The sequence below is a fragment of the Chiloscyllium punctatum genome, chromosome 5, assembly GCF_047496795.1.
Source record: "Chiloscyllium punctatum isolate Juve2018m chromosome 5, sChiPun1.3, whole genome shotgun sequence".
In the NCBI taxonomy this organism is placed as follows: domain Eukaryota; kingdom Metazoa; phylum Chordata; class Chondrichthyes; order Orectolobiformes; family Hemiscylliidae; genus Chiloscyllium; species Chiloscyllium punctatum.
This window is the reverse complement of record NC_092743.1, coordinates 42,800,801-42,817,511: the sequence shown is the minus strand read 5'-3', so window position 1 is coordinate 42,817,511 and position 16,711 is coordinate 42,800,801. Positions and strand designations below refer to the sequence as shown.

The window sequence follows — 16,711 nt, the reverse complement described above, 5'->3', positions numbered from 1 at the left end:
ATGGGGGCTAAGCAAGTGCACAGCGTAGGGGAATTAGCTCAAATGGTAGAGCGCTCGCTTTGCATGCGAGAGGTAGTGGGATCGATGCCCACATTCTCCACAGTGCTTTTCCTGGGGAGATGCAAGCAGTGTGACCCTCGCGTGAACCCTGCGTGTGGCTCCAGTCTTTGCTGCTGCACAGATAGCACGATGGTGAGTTTACAAAATGCTGTGCAGAAAAACAAGTTGAGCACGTGTCGCCCAGATGTTAAACCTTCCAGCGACGCGTTTGCTCTGGTGTGGTCAGTTCAAAGCAGGCGTGAAGCCGTCCAAAGCAAATATTATTGCCCGCGGAGAGAAAGAAAACGCGTAAGGTGACAAAGGCCACAGTCTTGCCTTCTCTGAGGATTAAACTCAGGACCTTCAGATTATGAGACTGACGCGCTGCCTACTGCGCTAAGAAGGCCAGCCGACAGCCGAGGCTCATACCGCGTGCCCAAATAGGCCGGTTTTCAAGGTGCTGCGAGCCACAGAGCAACCCTCGTCAGAAAGCTGCAGCTCGAGTGAGGCCAGGATATCGGCTTTCAATCCACAATCACGCACCTCGCCCGTTACATGCTGGGCTCTGGCCCGTGCAGAGACACGGCCCACTCGCGGTGCCGCAGAGCCGTGGCGTCAGGAGCGCGGCAAAGCCCGGTATGTCTTGCGCTTGGCAGGCAACATTCGGCAAAGCCTTTCACTTCTTTGTCTCGATGGCTCCGCTACTGGAGAGCCACGTCACAGCGCACTAAGATCCTTTGCTCAGCACTCCATGCAGGCAAGAAGGGAGGTGCTTCCGTTTACCAAAGAGCCTAAGAAAATGAGGGTTTGCTTCAGGAAAAGAAGGAAGCACATGTCAGGTATAGACAGGATAGATCGAGTGAATCCGTACAAGAGTGTAAAGACAGTAGGGAAATCAGGAGGGTAAAAAGGGGACCTGAGATAGCTTTGGCAGAGAGAGTTAAGGAAAATCCAAAGGGTTTTTGCAAATACATTATAAGGACAAAAGGGTGACTAGGGAGAGAAGAGGGCCCCTCGAGGATCAGCACAGCGGCCTTTGTGTCGAGCCGCAGGAGAGGCTGGGCCGATACTAAACGAGTATTTTGCATCAGTGTTTACTGTGGAAAAGGATAGAATGTAGGGAGAAGTACAGAATATAGGGAAATGGATGGTGACATCTTGAAAATTGTCCACATTGCAGAGGAGGAATGCTGGATGCCTTGAAGCGCGTACAAGTGGATCAATGCCCAGGACCTGATCAGGTCTGGGGGAAGCTAAGGAAGTGATTGCTGGGCCCCTTGCTGAGATATTTGTATGGGTGATATAAAATCATGAGGCGTATAGATCGGATAAATAGACAAAGTCTTTTCCCTGGGGTGCGGGAGACCAGCACTAGAGGGCAGAGGTTTAGGGTGAGAGGGAAAAGATATGAAAGAGAACTAAGGGGCACCTTTCTCACACCGAGGGTGGTACGTGTATGGAATGAGCTGCCAGAGGAAGTGGCGGAGGCGAGTACAATTGCAACATTTAAAAGGCACCTGGGTGGCTATATGAATAGGAAGGGTTTGGAGGGATATGGCCCGGGTGCCGGCAGGTACGACTAGATTGGGATGGGATATCTGGTCGGAAAGGTCCGACCGAAGGGTCTCTTTCCGTGACGTACATCTCTATGACTCCTTTCAAGCAAAGTTTTCCCGCGAAGCGGCGCTCTAAACTGCTCGATGTCAACTTACTATGTCAACGTCCGGACGAAGGAGTCTTCCATTCCTGTCGGAAAACTGCCTGTGGACTTCTCTTCGTTTCCTCTTCATGAAATCTGGCCTGCACGGGGTGTGCCACTTCCACAATTGCACAAGTTGAACAGCAACGCATCCGAGCAGGTCAGCACTTAGGAAAGGCCCTACCGGTCAGACAGGGCTCGCGGGTGCTGCTTCAGACGAGTGGCGGTTGCTATTTGCATCTCGGCCTGCTTGGCGTGTATCTGAAAGCAGCACTTTGCGGAACCTGACCGCAGGGCTGCAGCTCACGAGGATGAAGGAGAAGCCCTCTTTTTTTGTCTGGTAACAGCCCCAAGTGTTCTCTTTCTCCAAAATACACCTTCTTCTTCTTCTTCTTCTTCTTCAGAGAATTCTGCCTGTTGGTGTGCTGTGACGTCTGCAGTTGCAAACCACGAGCAGCAGGGAGCCCTCTGGAGGAACTTTTTTTTTTATTTCAAAAATATACTTTATTCATAAATGATTTGATGGTCTGTACATTGGATCATGCCATACATATGTCCATATTTACAAACACAGATTCGACTTTATTCTTGTCCTTTACAATCCTGTGCATTTTTTCAATCTTGTATATATACATATATTTGGCTGAGGCATCAGCAGAGCCCAAAAAAACGTCTGTATGGGCCCCCTGTTCTTCTTTCGGCAGGCCGATCTTACACGGTGGTCTTTCCCCACCGCGCCTTGGCGGCAGCTGCCCCAAGCTTCAGCGCGTCCCTCAACACGTAGTCTTGGACCTTGGAATGTGCCAGTCTGCAACACTCGGTCGGGGTCAACTCCTTCAGCTGGAAGATCAACAGGTTTCGGACCGCCCAGAGAGCGTCCTTCACCGAGTTGATGATCCTCCAGGCGCAGTTAATGTTCGTCTCGGTGTGAGTCCCGGGGAACAGGCCGTAGAGCACGGAGTCCCGCGTCACGGCGCTGCTCGGGACGAACCTCGACAAGCACCACTGCATTCCTCTCCAGACTTCCTCTGCATAGGCACATTCCAGAAGGAGGTGTGTGACAGTCTCGTCCCCCCCGCAGCCACTTCGAGGGCAGCGTGCGGTGCGGCAGAGAGTCCGGGCGTGCATAAAGGATCTCACAGGCAGAGCCCTTCTCACCACCAGCCAAGCCACGTCTTGGTGCTTGTTGGAAAGTTCTGGCGATGAGGCATTCTGCCAAATGGCTTTGACAGTCTGCTCAGGGAACCGCTCGACAGGATCCGCCCTCTCCTTTTCCCGAAGGGTCTCAAGGACGCTACGTGCTGACCACTTCCTGATGGACTTGTGGTCAAAGGTGTTTTTCCTCATAAATTTCTCCACGAAGGACAGGTGATACGGAACGGTCCAACTACTCGGAGCGTTCCGCGGCAGCGAGGCCAGGCCCATCCTTCGCAACACCGGGGACAGGTAGAACCTCAGTACGTAGTGACACTTGGTGTTTGCGTACCGGGGATCCACGCACAGCTTGATGCAGCCACACACAAAGGTGGCCATCAGGGTGAGGGTGGCATTGGGCGTGTTTTTTCCCCCATTGCACCGGTCTTTGTACATAGAGTCTCTTCGGACCCGGTCCATCTTTGATCTCCAAATGAATTGGAAGATGGCCCGGGTGACTGCGGCGGCACAGGTCCTGGGGATAGGCCAGACCTGTGCCACATATAGCAATACTGAGAGTACCTCACACCTGATGACCAGGTTTTTTCCCGCGATGGAGAGCGACCGTTGCCCCCATCTGCCTAGAGAGCCCTCTGGAGGAACACAACATCCACGCAGTCAGTCAGCACTCACTTGAACGTGTCGCAAGTCTCCAATCAGTCAGACAGCGCTCTCGAGTGCTACCTCACACTTGTTGTGACTGCTGGCGCCGATCGGTTCGTTTGGATTCTGGAATCTCAGAGCGTCTCGCTGGCGATTCTTTCGGCGGCACTGTGTTTTCCAGAAGACTTCGCGCACGTGCTGCTGCTGCTGCTCGGATGTGTCGATAGTCGCGTCGCGTTGTTCGGTTGAATACAGCGTGCAATCTCGAGAGGAAATCGCCTGCTGCTCTCAGCTCATCGTTCCGAAGCACCATGGGGGCTAAGCAAGTGCACATTGTAGGGGAATTAGCTCAAATGGTAGAGCGCTCGCTTAGCATGCGAGAGGTAGTGGGATCGATGCCCACATTCTCCACGGTGCTTTTCCTGGGGACACGCTTGAGACGCAAGCAGTGTGACCCTCGCGTGAACCCTGCGTGTGGCTCCAGTCTTTGCTGCTGCACAGATAGCACGATGGTGAGTTCCCAAAATGCTGTGCAGAAAAAAAAGTTGAGCACGTGTCGCCCAGATGTTAAACCTTCCAGCAACGCGTTTGCTCTGGTGTGGTCAGTTCAAATCAGGCGTGAAGCCGTCCAAAGCAATTATTATTGCCCGCGGAGAGAAAGAAAACACGTCCGGTGACAAAGGCCACAGTCTTGCCTTCTCTGAGGATTGAACTCAGGACCTTCAGATTATGAGACTGACGCGCTGCCTACTGCGCTAAGAAGGCCAGCCGACAGCCGAGGCTCATACCGCGTGCCCAAATAGGCCTGTTTTCAAGGTGCCGCGAGCCACAGAGCAACCCTCGTCAGAAAGCTGCAGCTCCAGTGAGGCCAGGATATCGGCTTTCAATCCACAATCACGCACGTCGCCCGTTACATGCTGGGCTCTGGCCCGTGCAGAGACACGGCCCACTCGCGGTACCGCAGAGCCGTGGCGTCAGGAGCTCGGCAAAGCCCGGTATGTCTTGCGCTTGGCAGGCAACATTCGGCAAAGCCTTTCACTTCTTTGTCTCGATGGCTCCGCTACTGGAGAGCCACGTCACAGCGCACTAAGATCCTTTGCTCAGCACTCCATGCAGGCAAGAAGGGAGGTGCTTCCGTTTACCAAAGAGCCTAAGAAAATGAGGGTTTGCTTAAGGAAAAGAAGGAAGCACTTGTCAGGTATAGACAGGATAGATCGAGTGAATCCGTACAAGAGTGTAAAGACAGTAGGGAAATCAGGAGGGTAAAAAGGGGACCTGAGATAGCTTTGGCAGATAGAGTTAAGGAAAATCCAAAGGGTTTTTGCAAATACATTATAAGGACAAAAGGGTGACTAGGGAGAGAATAGGGCCCCTCGGGGATCAGCACAGCGGCCTTTGTGTCGAGCCGCAGGAGAGGCTGGGCCGATACTAAACGAGTATTTTGCATCAGTGTTTACTGTGGAAAAGGATAGAATGTAGGGAGAAGTATAGAATATAGGGAAATGGATGGTGACATCTTGAAAATTGTCCACATTGCAGAGGAGGAATGCTGGATGCCTTGAAGCGCGTACAAGTGGATCAATGCCCAGGACCTGATCAGGTCTGGGGGAAGCTAAGGAAGTGATTGCTGGGCCCCTTGCTGAGATATTTGTATGGTTGATATAAAATCATGAGGCGTATAGATCGGATAAAGAGAGAAAGTCTTTTCCCTGGGGTGCGGGAGACCAGCACTAGAGGGCAGAGGTTTAGGGTGAGAGGGAAAAGATATGAAAGAGAACTAAGGGGCACCTTTTTCACACAGAGGGTGGTACGTGTATGGAATGAGCTGCCAGAGGAAGTGGCGGAGGCGAGTGCAATTGCAATATTTAAAAGGCATCTGGGCGGCTATATGAATAGGAAGGGTTTGGAGGGATATGGCCCGCGTGCCGGCAGGTACGACTAGATTGGGATGGGATATCTGGTCGGAAAGGTCCGACCGAAGGGTCTCTTTCCGTGACGTACATCTCTATGACTCTATGACTCCTTTCAAGCAAAGTTTTCCCGCGAAGCGGCGCTCTAAACTGCTCGATGACAACTTACTATGTCAACGTCCGGACGAAGGAGTCTTCCATTCCTGTCGGAAAACTGCCTGTGGACTTCTCTTCGTTTCCTCTTCATGAAATCTGGCCTGCACGGGGTGTGCCACTTCCACAGTTGCACAAGTTGAACAGCAACGCATCCGAGCAGGTCAGCACTTAGGAAAGGCCCTACCGGTCAGACAGGGCTCGCGGGTGCTGCTTCAGACGAGTGGCGGTTGCTCTTTGCATCTCGGCCTGCTTGGCGTGTATCTGAAAGCAGCACTTTGCGGAACCTGACCGCAGGGCTGCAGCTCACGAGGATGAAGGAGAAGCCCTCTTTTTTCGTCTGGTAACAGCCCCAAGTGTTCTCTTTCTCCAAAATACACCTTCTTCTTCTTCAGAGAAGTCTGCCTGTTGGTGTGCTGTGACGTCTGCAGTTGCAAACCACGAGCAGCAGGGAGCCCTCTGGAGGAACACAACTTTTTTATTTCAAAAATATACTTTATTCATAAATGATTTGATGGTCTGTACATTGGATCATGCCATACATATGTCCATATTTACAAACACAGATTCGACTTTATTCTTGTCCTTTACAATCCTGTGCATTTTTTCAATCTTGTATATATACATATATTTGGCTGAGGCATCAGCAGAGCCCAAAAAAACGTCTGTATGGGCCCCCTGTTCTTCTTTCGGCAGGCCGATCTTACACAGTGGTCTTTCCCCACCGCGCCTTGGCGGCAGCTGCCCCAAGCTTCAGCGCGTCCCTCAACACGTAGTCTTGGACCTTGGAATGTGCCAGTCTGCAACACTCGGTCGGGGTCAACTCCTTCAGCTGGAAGATCAACAGGTTTCGGACCGCCCAGAGAGCGTCCTTCACCGAGTTGATGATCCTCCAGGCGCAGTTAATGTTCGTCTCGGTGTGAGTCCCGGGGAACAGGCCGTAGAGCACGGAGTCCCGCGTCACGGCGCTGCTCGGGACGAACCTCGACAAGCACCACTGCATTCCTCTCCAGACTTCCTCTGCATAGGCACATTCCAGAAGGAGGTGTGTGACAGTCTCGTCCCCCCCGCAGCCACTTCGAGGGCAGCGTGCGGTGCGGCAGAGAGTCCGGGCGTGCATAAAGGATCTCACAGGCAGAGCCCTTCTCACCACCAGCCAAGCCACGTCTTGGTGCTTGTTGGAAAGTTCTGGCGATGAGGCATTCTGCCAAATGGCTTTGACAGTCTGCTCGGGGAACCGCTCGACAGGATCCGCCCTCTCCTTTTCCCGAAGGGTCTCAAGGACGCTACGTGCTGACCACTTCCTGATGGACTTGTGGTCAAAGGTGTTTTTCCTCATAAATTTCTCCACGAAGGACAGGTGATACGGAACGGTCCAACTACTCGGAGCGTTCCGCGGCAGCGAGGCCAGGCCCATCCTTCGCAACACCGGGGACAGTTAGAACCTCAGTACGTAGTGACACTTGGTGTTTGCGTACCGGGGATCCACGCACAGCTTGATGCAGCCACACACAAAGGTGGCCATCAGGGTGAGGGTGGCATTGGGCGTGTTTTTTCCCCCATTGCACCGGTCTTTGTACATTGAGTCTCTTCGGACCCGGTCCATCTTTGATCTCCAAATGAATTGGAAGATGGCCCGGGTGACTGCGGCGGCACAGGTCCTGGGGATAGGCCAGACCTGTGCCACATATAGCAATACTGAGAGTACCTCACACCTGATGACCAGGTTTTTTCCCGCGATGGAGAGCGACCGTTGCCCCCATCTGCCTAGTTTCTGTCTCATCTTCCTGATCCGCTCCTCCCAGGTCTTGGCGCACGCCCCAGCCCCCCCGAACCAAATACCCAGCACCTTCAGGTGGTCAGTCCTGACGGTGAAGGGGATAGAGGATTGGTCGGCCCAGTTCCCGAAGAGCATGGCCTCGCTCTTGCCTCGGTTTACCTTGGCCCCCGAGGCCCGTTCGAACTGGTCGCAGATGCACACGAGTCTGTGCACGGACAGCGGATCCGAGCAGAAAACAGCGACGTCATCCATGTACAGGGAGGCCTTAACCTGCAGGCCCCCGCTGCCAGGAATAGTCACCCCTCTCAGGCTCGCATCCTTCCTGATGGATTCGGCAAATGGCTCTATGCAACACACAAACAAGGCGGGTGAGAGGGGGCATCCCTGCCTGACTCCAGATCTTACAGGGAAGCTATCTGATTCCCACCCATTGATTGAGACTGCACTGACAATGTTGGTGTAGAGCAGTCTGATCCAATTTCTGATCCACGCAGTCAGTCAGCACTCACTTGAACGTGTCGCAAGTCTCCAATCAGTCAGACAGCGCTCTCGAGTGCTACCTCACACTTGTTGTGACTGCTGGCGCCGATCGGTTCGTTTGGATTCTGGAATCTCAGAGCGTCTCGCTGGCGATTCTTTCGGCGGCACTGTGTTTTCCAGAAGACTTCGCGCACGTGCTGCTGCTGCTGCTCGGATGTGTCGATAGTCGCGTCGCGTTGTTCGGTTGAATACAGCGTGCAATCTCGAGAGGAAATCGCCTGCTGCTCTCAGCTCATCGTTCCGAAGCACCATGGGGGCTAAGCAAGGGCACGTTGTAGGGGAATTAGCTCAAATGGTAGAGCGCTCGCTTAGCATGCGAGAGGTAGTGGGATCGATGCCCACCTTCTCCACAGTGCTTTTCCTGGGGACACGCTTGAGACGCAAGCAGTGTGACCCTCGCGTGAACCCTGCGTGTGGCTCCAGTCTTTGCTGCTGCACAGATAGCACGATGGTGAGTTCCCAAAATGCTGTGCAGAAAAAAAAGTTGAGCACGTGTCGCCCAGATGTTAAACCTTCCAGCAACGCGTTTGCTCTGGTGTGGTCAGTTCAAATCAGGCGTGAAGCCGTCCAAAGCAATTATTATTGCCCGCGGAGAGAAAGAAAACACGTCCGGTGACAAAGGCCACAGTCTTGCCTTCTCTGGGGATTGAACTCAGGACCTTCAGATTATGAGACTGACGCGCTGCCTACTGCGCTAAGAAGGCCAGCCGACAGCCGAGGCTCATACCGCGTGCCCAAATAGGCCGGTTTTCAAGGTGCCGCGAGCCACAGAGCAACCCTCGTCAGAAAGCTGCAGCTCCAGTGAGGCCAGGATATCGGCTTTCAATCCACAATCACGCACGTCGCCCGTTACATGCTGGGCTCTGGCCCGTGCAGAGACACGGCCCACTCGCGGTACCGCAGAGCCGTGGCGTCAGGAGCTCGGCAAAGCCCGGTATGTCTTGCGCTTGGCAGGCAACATTCGGCAAAGCCTTTCACTTCTTTGTCTCGATGGCTCCGCTACTGGAGAGCCACGTCACAGCGCACTAAGATCCTTTGCTCAGCACTCCATGCAGGCAAGAAGGGAGGTGCTTCCGTTTACCAAAGAGCCTAAGAAAATGAGGGTTTGCTTAAGGAAAAGAAGGAAGCACTTGTCAGGTATAGACAGGATAGATCGAGTGAATCCGTACAAGAGTGTAAAGACAGTAGGGAAATCAGGAGGGTAAAAAGGGGACCTGAGATAGCTTTGGCAGATAGAGTTAAGGAAAATCCAAAGCGTTTTTGCAAATACATTATAAGGACAAAAGGGTGACTAGGGAGAGAATAGGGCCCCTCGAGGATCAGCACAGCGGCCTTTGTGTCGAGCCGCAGGAGAGGCTGGGCCGATACTAAACGAGTATTTTGCATCAGTGTTTACTGTGGAAAAGGATAGAATGTAGGGAGAAGTATAGAATATAGGGAAATGGATGGTGACATCTTGAAAATTGTCCACATTGCAGAGGAGGAATGCTGGATGCCTTGAAGCGCGTACAAGTGGATCAATGCCCAGGACCTGATCAGGTCTGGGGGAAGCTAAGGAAGTGATTGCTGGGCCCCTTGCTGAGATATTTGTATGGTTGATATAAAATCATGAGGCGTATAGATCGGATAAAGAGAGAAAGTCTTTTCCCTGGGGTGCGGGAGACCAGCACTAGAGGGCAGAGGTTTAGGGTGAGAGGGAAAAGATATGAAAGAGAACTAAGGGGCACCTTTTTCACACAGAGGGTGGTACGTGTATGGAATGAGCTGCCAGAGGAAGTGGCGGAGGCGAGTGCAATTGCAATATTTAAAAGGCATCTGGGTGGCTATATGAATAGGAAGGGTTTGGAGGGATATGGCCCGCGTGCCGGCAGGTACGACTAGATTGGGATGGGATATCTGGTCGGAAAGGTCCGACCGAAGGGTCTCTTTCCGTGACGTACATCTCTATGACTCTATGACTCCTTTCAAGCAAAGTTTTCCCGCGAAGCGGCGCTCTAAACTGCTCGATGACAACTTACTATGTCAACGTCCGGACGAAGGAGTCTTCCATTCCTGTCGGAAAACTGCCTGTGGACTTCTCTTCGTTTCCTCTTCATGAAATCTGGCCTGCACGGGGTGTGCCACTTCCACAGTTGCACAAGTTGAACAGCAACGCATCTGAGCAGGTCAGCACTTAGGAAAGGCCCTACCGGTCAGACAGGGCTCGCGGGTGCTGCTTCAGACGAGTGGCGGTTGCTCTTTGCATCTCGGCCTGCTTGGCGTGTATCTGAAAGCAGCACTTTGCGGAACCTGACCGCAGGGCTGCAGCTCACGAGGATGAAGGAGAAGCCCTCTTTTTTCGTCTGGTAACAGCCCCAAGTGTTCTCTTTCTCCAAAATACACCTTCTTCTTCTTCAGAGAAGTCTGCCTGTTGGTGTGCTGTGACGTCTGCAGTTGCAAACCACGAGCAGCAGGGAGCCCTCTGGAGGAACTTTTTTTTTTATTTCAAAAATATACTTTATTCATAAATGATTTGATGGTCTGTACATTGGATCATGCCATACATATGTCCATATTTACCAACACAGATTCGACTTTATTCTTGTCCTTTACAATCCTGTGCATTTTTTCCATCTTGTATATATACATATATTTGGCTGAGGCATCAGCAGAGCCCAAAAAAACGTCTGTATGGGCCCCCTGTTCTTCTTTCGGCAGGCCGATCTTACACAGTGGTCTTTCCCCACCGCGCCTTGGCGGCAGCTGCCCCAAGCTTCAGCGCGTCCCTCAACACGTAGTCTTGGACCTTGGAATGTGCCAGTCTGCAACACTCGGTCGGGGTCAACTCCTTCAGCTGGAAGATCAACAGGTTTCGGACCGCCCAGAGAGCGTCCTTCACCGAGTTGATGATCCTCCAGGCGCAGTTAATGTTCGTCTCGGTGTGAGTCCCGGGGAACAGGCCGTAGAGCACGGAGTCCCGCGTCACGGCGCTGCTCGGGACGAACCTCGACAAGCACCACTGCATTCCTCTCCAGACTTCCTCTGCATAGGCACATTCCAGAAGGAGGTGTGTGACAGTCTCGTCCCCCCCGCAGCCACTTCGAGGGCAGCGTGCGGTGCGGCAGAGAGTCCGGGCGTGCATAAAGGATCTCACAGGCAGAGCCCTTCTCACCACCAGCCAAGCCACGTCTTGGTGCTTGTTGGAAAGTTCTGGCGATGAGGCATTCTGCCAAATGGCTTTGACAGTCTGCTCGGGGAACCGCTCGACAGGATCCGCCCTCTCCTTTTCCCGAAGGGTCTCAAGGACGCTACGTGCTGACCACTTCCTGATGGACTTGTGGTCAAAGGTGTTTTTCCTCATAAATTTCTCCACGAAGGACAGGTGATACGGAACGGTCCAACTACTCGGAGCGTTCCGCGGCAGCGAGGCCAGGCCCATCCTTCGCAACACCGGGGACAGTTAGAACCTCAGTACGTAGTGACACTTGGTGTTTGCGTACCGGGGATCCACGCACAGCTTGATGCAGCCACACACAAAGGTGGCCATCAGGGTGAGGGTGGCATTGGGCGTGTTTTTTCCCCCATTGCACCGGTCTTTGTACATTGAGTCTCTTCGGACCCGGTCCATCTTTGATCTCCAAATGAATTGGAAGATGGCCCGGGTGACTGCGGCGGCACAGGTCCTGGGGATAGGCCAGACCTGTGCCACATATAGCAATACTGAGAGTACCTCACACCTGATGACCAGGTTTTTTCCCGCGATGGAGAGCGACCGTTGCCCCCATCTGCCTAGTTTCTGTCTCATCTTCCTGATCCGCTCCTCCCAGGTCTTGGCGCACGCCCCAGCCCCCCCGAACCAAATACCCAGCACCTTCAGGTGGTCAGTCCTGACGGTGAAGGGGATAGAGGATTGGTCGGCCCAGTTCCCGAAGAGCATGGCCTCGCTCTTGCCTCGGTTTGCCTTGGCCCCCGAGGCCCGTTCGAACTGGTCGCAGATGCACACGAGTCTGTGCACGGACAGCGGATCCGAGCAGAAAACAGCGACGTCATCCATGTACAGGGAGGCCTTAACCTGCAGGCCCCCGCTGCCAGGAATAGTCACCCCTCTCAGGCTCGCATCCTTCCTGATGGATTCGGCAAATGGCTCTATGCAACACACAAACAAGGCGGGTGAGAGGGGGCATCCCTGCCTGACTCCAGATCTTACAGGGAAGCTATCTGATTCCCACCCATTGATTGAGACTGCACTGACAATGTTGGTGTAGAGCAGTCTGATCCAATTTCTGATCCACGCAGTCAGTCAGCACTCACTTGAACGTGTCGCAAGTCTCCAATCAGTCAGACAGCGCTCTCGAGTGCTACCTCACACTTGTTGTGACTGCTGGCGCCGATCGGTTCGTTTGGATTCTGGAATCTCAGAGCGTCTCGCTGGCGATTCTTTCGGCGGCACTGTGTTTTCCAGAAGACTTCGCGCACGTGCTGCTGCTGCTGCTCGGATGTGTCGATAGTCGCGTCGCGTTGTTCGGTTGAATACAGCGTGCAATCTCGAGAGGAAATCGCCTGCTGCTCTCAGCTCATCGTTCCGAAGCACCATGGGGGCTAAGCAAGTGCACGTTGTAGGGGAATTAGCTCAAATGGTAGAGCGCTCGCTTAGCATGCGAGAGGTAGTGGGATCGATGCCCACCTTCTCCACAGTGCTTTTCCTGGGGACACGCTTGAGACGCAAGCAGTGTGACCCTCGCGTGAACCCTGCGTGTGGCTCCAGTCTTTGCTGCTGCACAGATAGCACGATGGTGAGTTCCCAAAATGCTGTGCAGAAAAAAAAGTTGAGCACGTGTCGCCCAGATGTTAAACCTTCCAGCAACGCGTTTGCTCTGGTGTGGTCAGTTCAAATCAGGCGTGAAGCCGTCCAAAGCAATTATTATTGCCCGCGGAGAGAAAGAAAACACGTCCGGTGACAAAGGCCACAGTCTTGCCTTCTCTGAGGATTGAACTCAGGACCTTCAGATTATGAGACTGACGCGCTGCCTACTGCGCTAAGAAGGCCAGCCGACAGCCGAGGCTCATACCGCGTGCCCAAATAGGCCTGTTTTCAAGGTGCCGCGAGCCACAGAGCAACCCTCGTCAGAAAGCTGCAGCTCCAGTGAGGCCAGGATATCGGCTTTCAATCCACAATCACGCACGTCGCCCGTTACATGCTGGGCTCTGGCCCGTGCAGAGACACGGCCCACTCGCGGTACCGCAGAGCCGTGGCGTCAGGAGCTCGGCAAAGCCCGGTATGTCTTGCGCTTGGCAGGCAACATTCGGCAAAGCCTTTCACTTCTTTGTCTCGATGGCTCCGCTGCTGGAGAGCCACGTCACAGCGCACTAAGATCCTTTGCTCAGCACTCCATGCAGGCAAGAAGGGAGGTGCTTCCGTTTACCAAAGAGCCTAAGAAAATGAGGGTTTGCTTAAGGAAAAGAAGGAAGCACTTGTCAGGTATAGACAGGATAGATCGAGTGAATCCGTACAAGAGTGTAAAGACAGTAGGGAAATCAGGAGGGTAAAAAGGGGACCTGAGATAGCTTTGGCAGATAGAGTTAAGGAAAATCCAAAGGGTTTTTGCAAATACATTATAAGGACAAAAGGGTGACTAGGGAGAGAATAGGGCCCCTCGAGGATCAGCACAGCGGCCTTTGTGTCGAGCCGCAGGAGAGGCTGGGCCGATACTAAACGAGTATTTTGCATCAGTGTTTACTGTGGAAAAGGATAGAATGTAGGGAGAAGTATAGAATATAGGGAAATGGATGGTGACATCTTGAAAATTGTCCACATTGCAGAGGAGGAATGCTGGATGCCTTGAAGCGCGTACAAGTTGATCAATGCCCAGGACCTGATCAGGTCTGGGGGAAGCTAAGGAAGTGATTGCTGGGCCCCTTGCTGAGATATTTGTATGGTTGATATAAAATCATGAGGCGTATAGATCGGATAAAGAGAGAAAGTCTTTTCCCTGGGGTGCGGGAGACCAGCACTAGAGGGCAGAGGTTTAGGGTGAGAGGGAAAAGATATGAAAGAGAACTAAGGGGCACCTTTTTCACACAGAGGGTGGTACGTGTATGGAATGAGCTGCCAGAGGAAGTGGCGGAGGCGAGTGCAATTGCAATATTTAAAAGGCATCTGGGTGGCTATATGAATAGGAAGGGTTTGGAGGGATATGGCCCGCGTGCCGGCAGGTACGACTAGATTGGGATGGGATATCTGGTCGGAAAGGTCCGACCGAAGGGTCTCTTTCCGTGACGTACATCTCTATGACTCTATGACTCCTTTCAAGCAAAGTTTTCCCGCGAAGCGGCGCTCTAAACTGCTCGATGACAACTTACTATGTCAACGTCCGGACGAAGGAGTCTTCCATTCCTGTCGGAAAACTGCCTGTGGACTTCTCTTCGTTTCCTCTTCATGAAATCTGGCCTGCACAGGGTGTGCCACTTCCACAGTTGCACAAGTTGAACAGCAACGCATCCGAGCAGGTCAGCACTTAGGAAAGGCCCTACCGGTCAGACAGGGCTCGCGGGTGCTGCTTCAGACGAGTGGCGGTTGCTCTTTGCATCTCGGCCTGCTTGGCGTGTATCTGAAAGCAGCACTTTGCGGAACCTGACCGCAGGGCTGCAGCTCACGAGGATGAAGGAGAAGCCCTCTTTTTTCGTCTGGTAACAGCCCCAAGTGTTCTCTTTCTCCAAAATACACCTTCTTCTTCTTCAGAGAAGTCTGCCTGTTGGTGTGCTGTGACGTCTGCAGTTGCAAACCACGAGCAGCAGGGAGCCCTCTGGAGGAACACAACATCCACGCAGTCAGTCAGCACTCACTTGAACGTGTCGCAAGTCTCCAATCAGTCAGACAGCGCTCTCGAGTGCTACCTCACACTTGTTGTGACTGCTGGCGCCGATCGGTTCGTTTGGATTCTGGAATCTCAGAGCGTCTCGCTGGCGATTCTTTCGGCGGCACTGTGTTTTCCAGAAGACTTCGCGCACGTGCTGCTGCTGCTGCTCGGATGTGTCGATAGTCGCGTCGCGTTGTTCGGTTGAATACAGCGTGCAATCTCGAGAGGAAATCGCCTGCTGCTCTCAGCTCATCGTTCCGAAGCACCATGGGGGCTAAGCAAGTGCACGTTGTAGGGGAATTAGCTCAAATGGTAGAGCGCTCGCTTAGCATGCGAGAGGTAGTGGGATCGATGCCCACATTCTCCACAGTGCTTTTCCTGGGGACACGCTTGAGACGCAAGCAGTGTGACCCTCGCGTGAACCCTGCGTGTGGCTCCAGTCTTTGCTGCTGCACAGATAGCACGATGGTGAGTTCACAAAATGCTGTGCAGAAAAAAAAGTTGAGCACGTGTCGCCCAGATGTTAAACCTTCCAGCAACGCGTTTGCTCTGGTGTGGTCAGTTCAAATCAGGCGTGAAGCCGTCCAAAGCAATTATTATTGCCCGCGGAGAGAAAGAAAACACGTCCGGTGACAAAGGCCACAGTCTTGCCTTCTCTGAGGATTGAACTCAGGACCTTCAGATTATGAGACTGACGCGCTGCCTACTGCGCTAAGAAGGCCAGCCGACAGCCGAGGCTCATACCGCGTGCCCAAATAGGCCGGTTTTCAAGGTGCCGCGAGCCACAGAGCAACCCTCGTCAGAAAGCTGCAGCTCCAGTGAGGCCAGGATATCGGCTTTCAATCCACAATCACGCACGTCGCCCGTTACATGCTGGGCTCTGGCCCGTGCAGAGACACGGCCCACTCGCGGTACCGCAGAGCCGTGGCGTCAGGAGCTCGGCAAAGCCCGGTATGTCTTGCGCTTGGCAGGCAACATTCGGCAAAGCCTTTCACTTCTTTGTCTCGATGGCTCCGCTGCTGGAGAGCCACGTCACAGCGCACTAAGATCCTTTGCTCAGCACTCCATGCAGGCAAGAAGGGAGGTGCTTCCGTTTACCAAAGAGCCTAAGAAAATGAGGGTTTGCTTAAGGAAAAGAAGGAAGCACTTGTCAGGTATAGACAGGATAGATCGAGTGAATCCGTACAAGAGTGTAAAGACAGTAGGGAAATCAGGAGGGTAAAAAGGGGACCTGAGATAGCTTTGGCAGATAGAGTTAAGGAAAATCCAAAGGGTTTTTGCAAATACATTATAAGGACAAAAGGGTGACTAGGGAGAGAATAGGGCCCCTCGAGGATCAGCACAGCGGCCTTTGTGTCGAGCCGCAGGAGAGGCTGGGCCGATACTAAACGAGTATTTTGCATCAGTGTTTACTGTGGAAAAGGATAGAATGTAGGGAGAAGTATAGAATATAGGGAAATGGATGGTGACATCTTGAAAATTGTCCACATTGCAGAGGAGGAATGCTGGATGCCTTGAAGCGCGTACAAGTGGATCAATGCCCAGGACCTGATCAGGTCTGGGGGAAGCTAAGGAAGTGATTGCTGGGCCCCTTGCTGAGATATTTGTATGGTTGATATAAAATCATGAGGCGTATAGATCGGATAAAGAGAGAAAGTCTTTTCCCTGGGGTGCGGGAGACCAGCACTAGAGGGCAGAGGTTTAGGGTGAGAGGGAAAAGATATGAAAGAGAACTAAGGGGCACCTTTTTCACACAGAGGGTGGTACGTGTATGGAATGAGCTGCCAGAGGAAGTGGCGGAGGCGAGTGCAATTGCAATATTTAAAAGGCATCTGGGTGGCTATATGAATAGGAAGGGTTTGGAGGGATATGGCCCGCGTGCCGGCAGGTACGACTAGATTGGGATGGGATATCTGGTCGGAAAGGTCCGACCGAAGGGTCTCTTTCCGTGACGTAC

General features: G+C 53.0%; 8 non-coding genes across 8 annotated transcripts; 3 read left to right on the top strand and 5 right to left on the bottom strand.

The window, feature by feature from the left end:
* Positions 1-27: 27 nt before the first annotated feature.
* Positions 28-100, top strand: trnaa-ugc (transfer RNA alanine (anticodon UGC)). The gene has a single exon. It is a non-coding gene; the product is annotated as a tRNA-Ala (tRNA).
* A 272-nt stretch (positions 101-372) lies between these two features.
* On the bottom strand, positions 373-445 carry trnam-cau (transfer RNA methionine (anticodon CAU)). The gene has a single exon. It is a non-coding gene; the product is annotated as a tRNA-Met (tRNA).
* Positions 446-3,873: 3,428 nt separating this feature from the next.
* Positions 3,874-3,946, top strand: trnaa-agc (transfer RNA alanine (anticodon AGC)). The gene has a single exon. It is a non-coding gene; the product is annotated as a tRNA-Ala (tRNA).
* A 281-nt stretch (positions 3,947-4,227) lies between these two features.
* On the bottom strand, positions 4,228-4,300 carry trnam-cau (transfer RNA methionine (anticodon CAU)). The gene has a single exon. It is a non-coding gene; the product is annotated as a tRNA-Met (tRNA).
* Positions 4,301-8,549: 4,249 nt separating this feature from the next.
* On the bottom strand, positions 8,550-8,622 carry trnam-cau (transfer RNA methionine (anticodon CAU)). The gene has a single exon. It is a non-coding gene; the product is annotated as a tRNA-Met (tRNA).
* A 4,248-nt stretch (positions 8,623-12,870) lies between these two features.
* Positions 12,871-12,943, bottom strand: trnam-cau (transfer RNA methionine (anticodon CAU)). The gene has a single exon. It is a non-coding gene; the product is annotated as a tRNA-Met (tRNA).
* Positions 12,944-15,048: 2,105 nt separating this feature from the next.
* trnaa-agc (transfer RNA alanine (anticodon AGC)) lies at positions 15,049-15,121 on the top strand. Its single transcript has one exon. It is a non-coding gene; the product is annotated as a tRNA-Ala (tRNA).
* A 281-nt stretch (positions 15,122-15,402) lies between these two features.
* trnam-cau (transfer RNA methionine (anticodon CAU)) lies at positions 15,403-15,475 on the bottom strand. Its single transcript has one exon. It is a non-coding gene; the product is annotated as a tRNA-Met (tRNA).
* Positions 15,476-16,711: the final 1,236 nt, after the last annotated feature.